At 43.3% G+C, this 14,304-nt stretch overlaps 1 protein-coding gene across 4 annotated transcripts in view; it reads left to right on the top strand.

Moving 5' to 3' along the window:
• The first annotated feature begins 8,578 nt into the window (after window positions 1-8,578).
• Window positions 8,579-14,304, top strand: part of SQOR (sulfide quinone oxidoreductase) — a 36,774-nt gene continuing 31,048 nt past the window's right edge. For 2 of the 4 annotated variants that reach the window (XM_015595870.2, XM_025038913.1), the window contains exons 1-2: window positions 8,590-8,678; window positions 9,112-9,254. The gene's annotated coding sequence lies outside the window, so the exon portion shown is untranslated. Of the gene's footprint in view, window positions 8,679-9,111; window positions 9,255-14,304 lie in introns of all 4 variants that reach the window. The other 2 variants (XM_006920400.3, XM_025038914.1) reach the window with 2 other exon arrangements.

Below are 14,304 nucleotides of genomic sequence, written 5' to 3'. Positions count from 1 at the left end.
GTTTTCCTTTTGGATGAAGATAATTCCTATATTGTATATTTGTTCAAATATTTTTGTACAGATTAATCAGATATTTAAGATTTGTTCTGTTGGCTAGCTTATTCATACTGTTTTAGTTCTTTTGCTTGTATTAAGCCAGATGCCTGTGTAGTGCTCAGGTTAGCATTTGGGTGAGACTAGGTTTATTACAGAGCCATTAAGAGTGAAAGAAGTAGTCAAGAGAGACAATTATGACTAGTTTAAAAAGCAGAGAGAGGGAGGGAGAAAAGGAGAGAGATTGGTTGGTTCATTTTAAGCAATTGGTTCACATGATCGTGAGGGCCGACAATTCCGAAATCTTCAGGGAAGGCTGGCAGGCTGGCAGGCTAGAGCCCCAGGGAAGAGTGGATGTTGCAGCTTGAGTTCAAAGGCAGTCTCGAGGCAGAATTCCCTCTTCCTCAGGGGACCTCAGTCTTTTTCTTTTAAGGCTTTCAACTGATTGATTGAGCTCCACCCACATTATGGAGAGTTAGATGGTAATCTTTACTGAAAGTCTACTGATTTAAATGTTAGTCTAATCTAAAAAAATACCTTCACAGAAACACCTAGATTGGTATTTTGACCAAATATCTAGGTACCATGGTCTAGCCAAGTTGCCACATAAAATTAATCATCACAGTTGAGATTAAATTGAACCAAAAAGAGATATACAGATATTAAAAATAACTATAATAAAGAACTGGATTACATAAATGCCAAATAAGGAATACTACCATAATAAGATTAAATTTCTGCAATTCAAACATGGTTTAGGAGCTTGTAATCCTTGGATAATCCAAACCACTGCTTCCATGCTTAATTGCATATTCAATTAGATGAAAAAATAATAATGATAGCCAGTCCCAAGATCTTGGGAATCAAATGACCTCAGAGATGATGAAAGTACTGGACTGTAGAAAAATTGATAGCCTATCTGCCATTTAGATTTTTACCTGCTTTGTCAACTAGGTGCTGTTCGGTTTTAAAAATACAGTAACTTTAAGGAAGGTGCGGACAATTTTAGAGCAGGCTCAACTGGTGAGCACATCTTAGTCTTACAACCTGATAAAGCACAGATGGGACAATGCTGCCATCTTGTGGTACTTTTTGCTCCCCTAGTTCTACAGATTTTAGTATAGTCTCAAATTAGTTTGCTGAAGTTTGACCTAAGCATTTTTAACTACTATAATTTTTAAGGTAAGTCAGTAAATCTTTTTTAAGATTTTCTGTACGGTCTGAACTTTCATTTAAACAGTGAGATATTTGAAAATGATCTGTATGGAACATTTGATAAGATTTTAAACTACATTTTTCGAACTTTTTGAGTCTTAGTTGGATATTGGGCTTGAGGTTTTTAATGTTTTTTTTCCTTCTGCAATCATGTAATCTGTCATCATTAACCGTGTTCAGTCTTGTTCTAAGAAAAATATTATAGGCCGAAGATTTTACTGTGGGCAAAGGCCCTAGGAATTGTGTGTTTTTATTCACCTGCCCCTCCACATTGGGTCTCACCTGGCCCAAGGGCAGCCAACCCATGGTCTAATTGGTAAAAAAAATAGCCTGGTGAGAAAAACTCTGCCTAGATAGGGACTATAAGGACTCTCATTGACTTTGTCAATTTCTGCCTTGGGCATGTGTATTAGAATACTCAGAGAGAATCAGCCCTTCGGTAATTGAAGGAGTTATGACAAGACACAAGAAGCGCACAGAGAACATCTGTGTGTTAAGTGGGGAGGAGCAGGGTTCCATGATCTTCTACTTCCAAAAGGGAAGAACAGTCATCAGGTCCTCAAGATGCCTTAGATCCTGAGTAATTTCCCTGTAGAAGGCTCTGTGAGCTGGAAGCTATTCTTAGGTTCCTATGGGAATTGATTACTGGACCAAGATTCCTATTTTCCACAGGTATTTCACAATACCATCCTCCTACTCTTCATCCCCCCACTTACGAGATAAACTTAACAAATCTCTCTATATACTGCAACTATAAGCTTCTAACATTATTGTCTTTTAGGTTGCTCTAGCATGTTCCATTTTTTCAAAGTGTTTTAATATGCATTATCTAATTTAATAATAAGGATGCTACTTAGGAGTTTATTTATTTCCATGCCTGCTAATCCAAGAATTCAAGGAAGGAAATAACAGTGGCCGGCACCCAGGTGCAGTTCTCCAGCCACATGCCTGTTCTTATTGCTTGCTGTTTTTTTTTCACCTTATTTTGTTCAGTTGCTTAGGCTATTCTCATCTCTGGCTGATTTCTAATCCCAGATATACTTCTGGCTCATTCCTAAATCCAAAATTCGAAGCCCTCACTCAGTTGAGCATCTGTTTTATGCCAGGTGCTTTACACATGTTATTTTATAACAGCAACTTTGGGAGGTTTTCACCATAACATCTTCACCATTTTACAGATAAAGACATTTACAGATGAGGACAGCCGAGACACATTGAGTCTGAGTAACTGCCTAGATCACACAGCTCAAGTGGTGGAGTTAGAATTTCATTCCGGAAAAAACCCGAAGCTATTCCTTATTTGGCATTTATGTAATCCAGTTTTTTCTTATAGATATATTTTATTACAACTTTACCTTAAATTTTTAATAAAACCATACCAATGATAGGGAATTATATGGATACACCATTTCATCTGCCAATTCTCTTAATCCAGTCTGATGAAAGTGGAAGAACAGAAGCGGAGGAGGCATGAGTGTCCCCGTCGGGAGAGAGCCTAGTGAGAAGAATGCACAGAGCTCTTCTTTGATTTTCCTGCAATGCAGTTTTAATTCTAGACTGACCATTAAGCTCCACACCTCTCTGGGAGAAACAAGCAACAGTGGGGCTGGAACTGGGTGAGATGCGGTTCGGGAGCCTTGCCTTGGGATGATGATGGTGCTGGAATAGACAGAAGAGAGGCCACGCTGCTGGGAGAAAGGAGCAACTCCAGAATGACCAGGACATTCCCGTTACGTCTGTGTTGAGACATTTCACCACACCAGCACTTCGATGGTGTCTTGCTGCCTGCATTTCTGGGTCTTCAGCCTATGACTCAGTTCCATCTCTTTTGTACCTTTATGGCTTCGGGGCAAGAGCACAGTGGGATTGAAGCCAGGTTTTCTCACTGGAGAGAGCCCTGAGCAATTCAGTTTCCCTCTAGGGTAAACATGCAGATAGGAGGTGATTCCCAAGACTCTTCCAGCATTAACATTATGAGATACCTTGTACCCCATGCCTCTCCAGGAGCGTTGGCTTATGGGCTGTTTTCACTTCATAATGGCACCAGTCCATCTGCTCAGTGCAGTGGCAACATCCAGGCAGATGCACTCATCTCAGGTGAGATGTTTCTGGCCTTTACCTTACAACCTGGGCCTCAGACAAATTTATTTTCTGTGAAATTACCATCTTAGAATAGGGGAGCAGGGAATAAATTGTTTCTGAATGACGGCAGATGTTCCTTTTCTGTCTGAATTGAAAGTATAATGGCAGAGAGGAGGTGAAGTAAATACGAGTCACCTTGCCCATCTGCTGTCTGCCCTGGAGCCCTTTTATCCTGCTGACTCACCCTCTAGCCAAAGGTGGTGTCATCTTGAGCAGCAGCAACTTGTGCCACTTACAGGTCAGACCTGTTATTAATGATGCAAACTGGGATTTAAAGCAGGCTGTGTCACGCCCATTCTAATTTTTGTTCTGGGCTCCTATCATGGCCATGAGAATGTCTTACACATCTCTTACTATGAGGACTATAACTGACCAAGGGCCCAGTTGTGGTGCTCTGAGGTTTGTCTGCATTCACACTGAAACACACTTTCCTACAGGTTGCTCCTAGCCAATGGTTCACTCCTGAGAGACACGGGACTTCTCTGATGGGTGACTTTGGCTCAAGGACTTTGCATTGGCTTCACTGAAGCTGTGCTCAGCAGCTTCAGGGACTTCTCTCCCAACCTTTCTTCCTTCTCTTCACTCCAGCAGACAGTATAGGAAGTAATAAAGAGGCTGAGGGAAGTGGGCATGCTGGAAGGACTCTATTATGTAAGGCCAAAAGACCCACCACCACAAGATATGTCCTGTGAGAGGGCACACAGGACCAAGTCATTCACCAAGCCATCAAAATGTGCTGGCGAGATGGGCACCAGCATCACGAAAGGCCAGGGATGACGAAAGGGGAGGTGGTTACTAACTGGGCTTGTTAGCATCCTCAGGGATTATAGAGGCCAGAACTCAGGAGGCCATAATTACCTTCCCAAAAGGCAAGGTTGGAGGGCAGTCCATGGGCTTCACCAGTAAGAAGTTGTGGAGGTGGTTAATGGTGTCAGTTTTGCACCTAGGAGCAAAATAGGCAGACAGTTGTTGACAAGGGTGCTCTTTAGCATCCATAATGGGTCAGCAAACTTCACATAAAAGGCTAGATAGTAAATAAAATGTACTATTTTGGACTCTTCATAGGGTTTATTTCTCATCCTCAGAAGTGCATGCATCCTATTGAGACCTGTAACATACTAGCCCCCTCTTTCTCAACCTGTCCAATCAGCTTGATATCAGTGTATTGGATCAGTATTATATTCTCTTGGGGATTTAAGAAGTCCAGCTCTCCCAGGCTATATTATAATAGGAGGTGAGAGATAACATAATCCTGACACAAACTATAAATAAGTGTCTGTTCCACAGAACCTCAGCCAGCACTTCTATCTGGAGGCTTAAGGAATATCAGATCCACAGGTATGGAGTTGCATATAGCAGCACATTCAACCAGGGATCTACTTCAAGTGGAGGAGGTGTGGTAGTGGGTCATGACCCTGGGTTCTTGTGGTTGTGTCATGTACTGTACCACTCAAATTAAGAGCTGGTGAGTGGGAGGGACTTTGTAGTGGTTGGCTCTCTGTCAGTGTCGGTTCCTTAAGATACTTCTTCCCACACCTGCCTTAGTGCCAGCAGCAAGCCCCATCATTCTCAGTCTCTGTTCCTTTGGTACTTTGTGTCATGGTTTCCTATTATTCCCTTTAATAAAGTGATGTGTAATGTGACAAACTGTGTGTCTCAGAAAAAGATAAACCCACTGAGGGCAGGAACTGTCTTCTCCATCTTCTTGTCCCTAGGGTTTAGCACCATATCTTTTAACCAATAAAATTGTGTTGGATTCACCAGACTGGTTCCTAAGTAGGAGTATAAGTACCCAAAATGAGCTAAAACAGGCTGCTTCAAAAGACTTGAAAATCCATTAAATTTATCTCACATTTGATAAGCACTTGGAGGGCTAGTTTTCAATGAAAAACTCAGGAGTTGGGGAGAGTATGAGGATCTAAGGCTTTCCTGACCACTGGAGCAGGTAGCAGTTCTACTAGTTCATCTGTCCCTTTTCTATACATGTTTTGAACACACAGGAATAGTCCATCCAGAAGGGAGCTCTGGGAGGCCATGAAATTATATAGTAGAGATTCTGGGCAGTGAGCATCTCCCTGGAGACCTTGGTGGTACTTTTGAGTCAGAGGAACACCCACAAACATTTATTATTTATTGGGGGAAATACTCATCATAAGAGATTGAGGCCTCCCCCACTTTTTGCTTCATCTCTCGGGAATATCACATCCACTCTCAGGTTTAATTTTGTGTCTAAGGAGCACTTTTTAGTGCAGTACATCTGCCTATACAGTAAATAGCTTTTCCACATATCAGATAACTCCCATCTTTGAGACACTAGATCAAATATTCATACACCAGGCCCAATATTCATACTGTTCTCTTGTCTTAGGGCAGGCATATTGAACTTCTTTCTCTTTGGTACCTAGTATGACACCTGCTTGAACGATAGATAACAACAATAACTATAATACTATAGTTACTTTAGTACTATATTTATTAACTACCATTTATTACCTACCATTTACTGAATACTTATTCTATGCCAGGTATAGTACAATCTCTTTATCTGTATTAACTCATTTAATATTCATAAGGATCCTATGAGGTAAGTACTTATAAAAATACCCATCTTACTGATGCAGTTAACTGAGGCATATTTCTATGTAACAGATGAGAAAATTCTAGTTTTTCTATAGTCTGATAGCAACTTTAGTTATTATCTGGTATGCAGAATGGCTATGAGGAAAATAGCACATATGGGAGGAGTTGGGACTGTCTTTGAAAAATCTGGCATAATACACAGTCATCATGATGTTTGCCCACCCACCTCCAGTTTTGAGACTGCCTAGTTGTCTGGCAAGATGAACACTGGGTGCTGCTCAGTCGCTATAGTAGGGGCATACTAGGCACTCAACCCCAGCACCCCCACAGTCTCACTGCAGCTCCTCAGAAGCTTGCGTCACCTTGGCTGCACTGCTCTCTGAGCTAGGAAGGGTTTGCTGAGGCCAGTGGGTAAGCTGCTTCTCTACCTGCTCATTCATCCAGGGAAGGGAAGAATTTGCTATAGGGGAGAGAGGAGGGTGGTGCTTGCTGATAGGGCAAAACACAGGGTACAATTTAAAGATGCATGCCTGCAGGAACAGCCTCTTCACTGTGTTCTTTCTCTTGCACCTGCCCTTTCCTGGTCTCCACTGTGTCCCTTTCTCTGTTCCATTCCTTATTCCCGCCCATTCCTGTTGCCAGCCCTTCCTGCTCATGAGTCTGCATGCCTTCCCAGAACCCTTCCGGTTTGCTTTTCTTTCTCTAAGATGTTATTGAATTGGAGTGTGTACCTCTTAGTGCCGGCCTCTCCTATCATTGCCTTTTCTCACCCTTTCTTAAATGATGCTTCTCCTAGTTTCCTATCTTCCCAAGCACTCACTTTAACGACTTTGCAAGCCTCTCACATGGGCAGGAACAAAATCTGATTTTGTCAACAGTATATGACCAGGCGGCAGGCATAGGGTTTGCTTGACACACAGTAGGCGGGGATTCAGGGAATATCCATCAAATGAAAGAGCAACTGCATGAGTGAGTGAGTAAACTCTCAACCTCCTTCCTGGCTGTCTGATGTTACAGTCCTTGATCTTCAAAGGAGAAGAAAGGGTCTTAGGTGAGATAATAGAATGAATACATGTAGAAGCCCCCATCATGTGAGATCTGTTCAGCACACATTTCTTACCGAAATCTGATTCCACACCCACCAACTGCAAAGCAGCACATCTCCTGTGGTTCTTTCCGTGCCTGTCGTCTTTCCCTCTAAACTAAGTCTTAACTGGGATGGGGAGGGTGGTGGGACTGGAATGTGGGGTGGGGCATTTTAGAAGTGTGTATGTGTGTATGTGTGGGGGGGCATTTTTGTTTGTTAAGATGTTGGAACATAAACTGTTAACACTTAGAGGGAGCCAGGGATGCCAACATCCTATGTCGTGTGGACAGTGCCATAAAATAAACAATTCTCATGAGTCCTGCATGATTCCTGGTGTTCCCACCTCTTACCCCAACATTCAAGTATGAAAAAAACAAAACAAAAATTTTTTTTTCAGTAAAATAAATTGGGTTCTAGCTCAGATAATTACAAATATGCAATTCGCATGGCTTTAACATACTGACATTTCCAGGAATTCATCTATTGGAAAAACTAAGACAAGATTATTTTGTTTAGCGCTTCTTTACCAGAGTTGTTCCCCATTTCAGAAAATCACGTCACAGAAGCGAAGCTGCAGGTAGAACTGAGTTGCCTAAAGAAGTCTACCATCTGCTTTTGTAGCCATAGTGTTTATAGTGATTTTATCATAGATGCAGTTAGTCCCTCTGATTGAAGATATAAAACATTGATTGTAACAAAATTTTTTTTTAATCATTCAGAAGTCACAAAACGAAAGAAACGTAAATATACTTTCGAGGGCTTTTTTTGGGGAAAAGTTTGTAACACACATCTGAAGTTAATAAGACTTAAAATTTCAGTACGACTTTTGGGACAGCCTGTATTATTAAAAGGGGCCGTTAGATATGATATTGTGGAGAACCACTTACTTCTACTTTTGCATCCACCTAGAATTCTACAGCAGCCAGTTGAAAATGACCAGTCATGAAAGTCGGAGGAAAGTATGGAGGGCAATGGCTGAAAGCCAACTGGCCCTGACTTACCCCTCTGCTTACCAAGGAAAGTCAGTGGGCTTCTCTGAGCTTGGGTTGTCTTATCTGTGAAATGGGTTCGGGAACAGCTATCTCCCTGGGAAGCTGTGGGAAATGGGTGAGAAGCCCAGGACGCCCTGGAGGACTGACAGAAACTAGCCAGGCCTCTATCCACAGCCCCGCCTCCCTTTGCCCTTCCTTGTTACGCAAAGCTGTCGCCACCCGTCGGGTCGAGGAGGGGGAAATGACAGGTGGCGTCCGTGACCTCCGCTGTCGCTCGGCAGGGTGCCCGGCCGCTCTCGGGGTGTGCGGGGAGTAGGGACAAGTCAGCCCCACGGGCAGCGCCGCGGGCCGCCTAGCCCCGCATTTCTGCCCTGTCCTTTGTGCGCTCATAAAGCCGGGTGCGGTCAGCACTTGGCCTTGGTGCCCAGACTGGGGCGCCGCGCGGGGCGGTGGCGGGACCTTTCCGGACTTTTCCTGGGGGGAGCTTCGCTCTCCCCGCCTCCAGTTTCCGCCCGAGGGGGGCCGGGCGGGCGGGAGGGCGGGGCCCCTGCCGAGGCCGGGAGCCCCGGCAGGGAGCCGCAGCTTTTGCTGTGCCAACAACCGTGGCCCGAGGCTCCGCTTGCCGCTGGGTAAGAGGCGTCCGGCGGCCGATCTCGGGCCCTCGGCCAGGGGCGGGGGACGGGTCAGGGACAGAGCGCACCCCTGAGGCTGGTGGTTGGCCCGAGGCTGGTGGTTGGCTCCCGCCGCTGGGACTGCGCGGACCTGTGCCGCGCCTTCCATCCCGCTTCCCACTTTCCTTCCCCACGCGGCACCCGCAGCTCTTTGCTGCCCTTGTCTGGAACCCCTGTCTTGGGACTCTTGCTTCCTTCTCCAAGGGTCGGGCCTCGGGATCGCGGAGAGGTCGAGCTGCGACGGGCGGTTGAAGACCGCAGTATCTGGTCTTAGTGTGTGGGAATTTCTGACGCCTTCCGCTTGTTTACTGTGTCACCCAACACCCATCCTGGGGAGTGGTGGCTCTCAGCCTCGGTGGTCAGAGGTTGACGTTAGCCTGTCTACCCACAGTGGGGACGCATTAATCCACTGACACTAGCGTGGGACAAAGATGTACTGAAGGAGTCAGCTGTGGCTGCGACCAGCCGAGGAGAGCATTTAGAGCACGCGCTGAACAGGAAGAAGTGGAAAGGGAAGAAGGAAGGGAGCCTCTGGTGAAGTTGTGGCTCCTTTTCTTTCCTCTTTATGTCTCTCTTTTAATTATAAAAATCCCAACCTAGCTTCTTGCCCAAAGATACAGTGAACAGACCCTCTGGATCTGTCTGGGCTGCCCATTGCTGTAATGTAGGGTTTTGCCTCATTTTTGTGCCATGTATCCCTTTGACAGTTCTGGGAAGGCTAAGGACCCCTTCTCAGTAAAGAACTTTTAAAGATGTAAAGTTAAAAGCACAGTGTTATAAAGGAAACCAATTCCAAAACACTTGTAAAATATTAAAAGAATTTATGATGTAGTAATAAGTAATATATGTGCCTTTAAAAATAATGTGTTAAATAACAAGATCTACAGTGGATCTAATAGCTACCATAATTTTGAAGTAGTAATGAACATAAACAACATCTCAAGATATAGGCAACACCTGTAATATTAGAAAATATCTGTGATTTCTGTTGGTGAATAGGTACTACTATTACTGCCAGGGTTGTTGTCTACATATATAATTGAACAAAGTGTTAACTCTCAGAAATTCATGAAAATAAACATGTAAAACATATTTTCCATCAAGTTCATGGTCCCCAGGGTAAGATCCTCTGATAGTGGAAAGGGCTCTGTCCAGAAAGTCAGGTGACATAGCTTCTGGTTTTGACACTTCCTTTGACTAGCAGTGTGGCCTTGGCTTTTGAACTTTTTTGTGTGGTCACTTCCTTGAACAGTGGAGATTATCGTGCTTTACCATGTCTATAAAATGCCCCAGCACTGCACCTGGCACAGAGGAGTGAAATAAGTACCATTTATTAGAACTTGTTTGTCTCCCTGAGTGGACTGCATGCTTATGACCATCATCATTGTATCTCCAATACTGGTACATGGAACGTACTCAACAAATATTTTTTGAATGAATAAGTGGCTATATCTAAAAAACCAGAATCTATCAAGGAGACAGCTGGTGGTTTGAGAAATAACTTTAAAACCTGGTATGTGTGTGTGTGTGTTTTTGTTTGATTTTTGTTTGTTTGTTTGTTTTTGTTTTTGTTTTTTTAACTGGCTGAACCAATGTGTAAATAAATACATTTAGAGCTGGAATGCTTGAAATGTCAGTCAGTGCCCATGCGTCTGTGTGTGCAGGTCTGTTTTGCTGGTGTTCGGTCAGAGAAAATGAAAGTAAGGATTTCTTTGTAAAATAGTTTCTTTTCCGTCTTGCTTGTGTCTAGGCTTGTTAATCTGATATACTGTAACAAAGGAAGTATGTTATAGGGAACAGAGACAGACCCATGATGAATCATCTCTGGGCATAGATATACATTTCTCTTTCCTTTTTTCTTTTCCCTGCCCTACCACCCACAACATAGCTCCTCTAACCTTGAAGGAGCAATGAGGGTTAATTGCTAGAAGCTGCTCAGACTAAGCCTGAAGCCAATTGATTGCTTTTTATTTTCCAACCTTAAAAGTCTATGTAATTCAACAAATGTAGATGGTAATAGAAAGGTAGAGAGTAGGTCCATCCATCCATCCCTGTGATCTCCAAAGTGCTGCATTGGGGCAGGAAGATGGGGAGAGAATTTTGTAAAGAGCAGGAAATCTAGAACACACTGGGACTATTTAAGCCTATAATTTTGGGAAGGGCAAATACTGGTGTTATAGACTAAATTCTGTCCCTTCGAAATTCATATGTTGAAGCCCTAACCCCTAGTACCTTAGAATGTGACTGTGTTTGGAGATAGGGCCTTCAAAAGGTAATTAAGATTGAATGAGAATACCTTGAATGGTGGGGCCATAATCCAATTTGACTTGTGTCTTTCTAAGAAGAGGAAGAGACTTGAGGGGCAGGCCTGGTTAGTAACGCTTGTCATTCTTTGCTGCAATAATTTCCAGCTCTGATCAATCTGAGACGTTAGCAGAACAAATATTCCCATTTAAGTACCTGCTTGTGAACCTCCACTTCCATTTCCCCCTCATTTAGAGGATTATAGAGTTTTATAAAAGGAAGAGGCCTTTGAAGACATCCAGTCTAGTCCCTTATCAATTGATGAAGAAAGCATGCCCAAGAAAAGTTAAAGATGAGACCTACCTGGCACTACCTGGTATGTGGACCTGGGTCTCCTGACTCCTAACACATTCTCAGACAAAGCTTCACCAGGACTGAGTACTGCATCATTTAGTTAGACATAGAGAAGACAAAAGCTTGGGCACACCTGTTACCTAGCCTAACCCCCATTCTGTTCCTAACCTTATTAAAGGATTGAGTTTGGCATCTCTTCAATCATTTGCTAACAACAGATGTATAACTTGTAATTAAAGTCTTTTCTCATTGCATTAAGATCTCACACTGAATTTCAAGGAACAATATGACTGATAACTGGCCAGTCCCTGTTTATGAAACCCTACCCTTTAGAGTCTTCTATGTGAGACTCTGAGTGGGAATCCCAGTGCTCCTGAGGCTGATGAGTAATTTTATTGTGATCATTGAATAGATTCAGGAAACAAGGCCTAAGCTGATCCCTGTTGTGTGTCTGAGAGCAAATTAATTCCACATCAAGCCTCTCTCTCCAGTGCGTTGTGTTCTGTGCTCTGGGTATGGGCACACACAAGCATGTGCAGATGTTGAAAGTAAACTTTCAGTGTACCTGACTAGAGGCTAACTGTGAATGGGGAGCTAAATTGTGATAATTTATACAGTGGAACAGAGCGATCAAGCTCCCATTGGATAAAGCAAGCAGAAAAACAAAGCATTTCTCCCCTCCCCCTATATAATTCAGTCAAAACCTTTAACTTTTAGTTGAAATAAACCAGTTGAATGATTTATTACTTTTCTGGAGCTAACCATGCGAGAGTTTTCTTTCTGTAAATATAATTTTTATTTTTTGCTTAGCAAATGTATGGCTTGGTGAAATTGTCAGCCCCTCCCCATTATAAGGCCTTCTGATTGTTAACTGAGTGTAGGCTAGGGACACTGGTAAGAAATTTCTCAGCAGCAAAGGGAGCCACTGTTTCATTGTCAAGTCCTCATTAGTAACTCTTAATCAGTAACTCTTTAAGAAAAATTCCTACAGTTTGCCCCTAAGAGTTAGGGAACTAAAGAACCCCGGTGTGACTTTAAACTCCGCATCATCAGAGAGCTACATATGATTGTTTTTGTTTTCTGGACGATTTTCTCCTGTTCTACTACCAAAGCCTTGCTATACAGCTTACTATTTAAACAAATATTTAACAATGTTTAAACAGCTTCAGAGGTAGAGTTCCAACTTGGTCCTGCAGGATTAAATGAAGATTGCTTAATTTTTTTATTTGTTAACAAACTAGTAATCCAGTTCCTGACCACACATGTGGTAGAGCTGCCATTACTCAAGAGGAGCTGTGCCAAGAGGAAGGGTGCAGCCTGTGCAACCTCTTCGTAGAACACCACTCATCTGATTTTCAGTTCCTTCTCTCTCACCTGCGTTGGACCTTTACTGCGCTTTGAGTAATCCACTTCTGTTACTTACACCTCTTCACTATATCCACCGGAACAAGGTTGTAGTTCACATTCTTCTTTCTTTATCCCCTATCGCTAATTTGTCACAGAAGTTCCTTTGACATGTTTTGTATTCATACCTTCATCTCTGTTCTCATTGTCTAGTCTGAGCCCTCACTGGTGCCAGAATTTCTGAAACAGCCACATAAAAGAGTCTTCATATTCCTTGTCTTTCCTGTTACAAAATAGACAGACACTACTCATTCATCACAGGCTCTGTGGTGCCTACCCCAATGCCCGGCACATAGTAAGCACTCAGAAATGCTGAACTCAACTGAATTGCTCCAATTCATCCTCTCAGCTTTCCCCAGGGGGTCTTTGGAGACAGCAGTTTTGTTAAAATCTGCCATGTACTCTCATCATCTTTAGCAGGTACCACAAAGCGTTCCAGGGCTAAGCAGGTGACATAAATGAGTGACATAGGCCGAGTGGAGTTGAGGTGAACAGGACCCTTGTGCAGGATCTAGATGACTGCTTGGTTCTGGCCGAGTGCTGACGTGTGAGAATGTGAGCCCAGTGTTGTCAGAAAGGCCAACAATCTGGAATTTTTTTGTGTGTGAGATATCCAAATTTTTAATGTTGGGACTAATTCAAAACTTGAGAAAACACTGTGAGCCTAACAAAACATAGTTCTGGTCTGCTCTTGGCCTGCAGGTGGCTGCTTCGTGACCCGTAGATAGGATTGTGATTGTTTAGAATTAAATTCCCAAACCAAAACTTTGCTTACACATGCCTATCCAGTCTAATTTCTCCCTCTTCCCAGTGGACATCTGCCCAAGGCTGCCTTCCTCTTAGACCACAGTGCTCATTCTAGGTGATTCTACTTCCCAAACCTCAAGCTTTAGTGTCCCAAACTAGCCTAGATAGGCCCTTGCCTTGACTGCCCTATTTCTGCCTACGTAATTCCTCTCTTCAGCTCCTGGATGCCAACTTTGACTTTTTCCCTCCCAGGGGCCCTTTCTACCTCTCATCCAACCATCCTCTTTCCCATGCCTCTGTATTATCTGAATCTTTATTTGTATTTCCAGTGCCAGCACTTAGTCAGGCCCTTATCACTCGTCCCTGGACCACTGTGCAAGTCTCCTGACTTCCAGCACTGGTTTCGTCTTTCCAATTTAATTTGCTTCCTGACACTGGATTCATTTTCTCAAAGCTGCTCCCTCTGTTCTATCACTTTTCAAAACCTTGATTTTTCAATATAAAGCTTCAGTGCCTTAGTATGGCCCTTTATAATTGGGCTATGATATTTGTTTCTTGTCTACTCCTGTCAACCTCAGTCAAATCTGGTTGAACTTCCATTGCCCAAATATACTCAGGGCCTTCCCTACTTGTTGGCCAGGATCTCTGGGAAACAGTTTACACACACAAACATGCTATGAAGAAAGAGTTAATGAATAATTATTTACAAATGTTTGGGCAGAGTTAAAGGGAATCAACAAGAGTGGTGAAGCAATTGCTTTGGGACCTGAAGAAGCAAGTAGAGAGAGTGAGTACTGGAACCCCGAGAAAGAGCTGTAGCTGAGGGGAAGGCTAC

Source organism: Pteropus alecto, unplaced genomic scaffold, assembly GCF_000325575.1.
Source record: "Pteropus alecto unplaced genomic scaffold, ASM32557v1 scaffold86, whole genome shotgun sequence".
In the NCBI taxonomy this organism is placed as follows: Eukaryota; Metazoa; Chordata; class Mammalia; order Chiroptera; family Pteropodidae; genus Pteropus; species Pteropus alecto.
The sequence above is the reverse complement of the archived record's forward strand: the minus strand, read 5'-3'. Positions and strand labels throughout refer to the sequence as shown.